Source organism: Diaphorina citri, unplaced genomic scaffold, assembly GCF_000475195.1.
Source record: "Diaphorina citri unplaced genomic scaffold, Diaci psyllid genome assembly version 1.1 scaffold829, whole genome shotgun sequence".
NCBI lineage: Eukaryota > Metazoa > Arthropoda > Insecta > Hemiptera > Psyllidae > Diaphorina > Diaphorina citri.
Genome location: NW_007378261.1, coordinates 114,981 through 116,362, shown reverse-complemented (window position 1 = coordinate 116,362; position 1,382 = coordinate 114,981).

Sequence of the window (1,382 nt, the reverse complement as noted above, 5' to 3'; positions counted from 1 at the left end):
CAATAGAGGGAGGGAAAGAGACAGAGAGAGAGAGATAGAGAGAGAGTGAGAGAGACAGAGAGGGAGGGAGAAGGAAGGGAGAAAGAGGGCAATATAGAAAAATAGGGAGGGAAATAGACAGAGAGAGAGAGGAAAGAGGGATACAGAATTTTGCTAATGAGTGAAAATGCTGATGAATTTTGCATTTATAACGAAATACCCTCCAGTCTCCTACATACTACATACATGGAAACTTTATTATGACGACTGAACGCTTTTGGAAAATACTGTGTGATAAAACTTAAAATAATTACCTACGTAGGTAATTATAATTATTGTTTGTACCACATATTATAATTTATTCAATATTCCTAATGAAATCGACAGGGTGGTTCAGAGAACAAGTACCTCCCGGCCGAGGACCTCTCGGGGACAAGTGGTCGAGGGTGGTGTTGATTTATCGACGAAAACCAGCCACATATTTCGGCCTTTCTTTGAGGATAAAATTCAACAAATTCAACTTTTGTTTTTTTTTTTTTAAACTAACTTTAAAGCCATCACTTTTTTTTCTGATTCGGGTAGTGAGAATTCGAATCAGAAACAACGAGAGGAGTGATACACCCTGTAATCAAGCTCCAGAGTACCAAACCTATACCTAGTTACCTACTCCTTTAGAATCCGCGACCTTTTAAATTATTCAAAAATCAAATTGTAATGAACATTATGAAGGGGGAAATGGCCTCCCTCTTCTTCTCCCTCCCCTACTTCTCTCCTCTCCGGAACCTTCCCCTCTCCTCATTTAATCTCTTCCCTCTCCTTCTTGCACCCCTTTACGTACCACTCTTAATTTAGAGCCCTGTATAATTTCATACTCTCTCTCTTTATTTACCATACTTTTGCCCTTCCTTCTTCTTGTGTTCTCTTCTTCCTTGACTTTTCTTTCTCCTCCCTCTCCTCTTCTTTCTTTTTCTTGTCCTCCTCTTCCCTTCTTTATAACCCTAACACATATTACGTTAGAGTCGTTAGACCCTTTAGAACCCTAACCCATATTACGTTAGAGTCGTTAGACCCTTTATAACCCTAAATCATATTACGTTAGAGTCGTTAGACCCTTTATAACCCTAACCCATATTACGTTAGAGTCGTTAGACCCTTTATAACCCTAACCCATATTACGTTAGAGTCGTTAGACCCTTTATAACCCTAACTCATATTACGTTAGAGTCGTTAGACCCTTTATAACACTAACCCATATTACGTTAGAGTCGTTAGACCCTTTATAACCCTAACCCATATTACGTTAGAGTCGTTAGACCCTTTATAACCCTGACCCATATTACGTTAGAGTCGTCAGACCCTTTATAACCCTAACCCATAATACGTTAGAGTCGTTAGACCCTTTA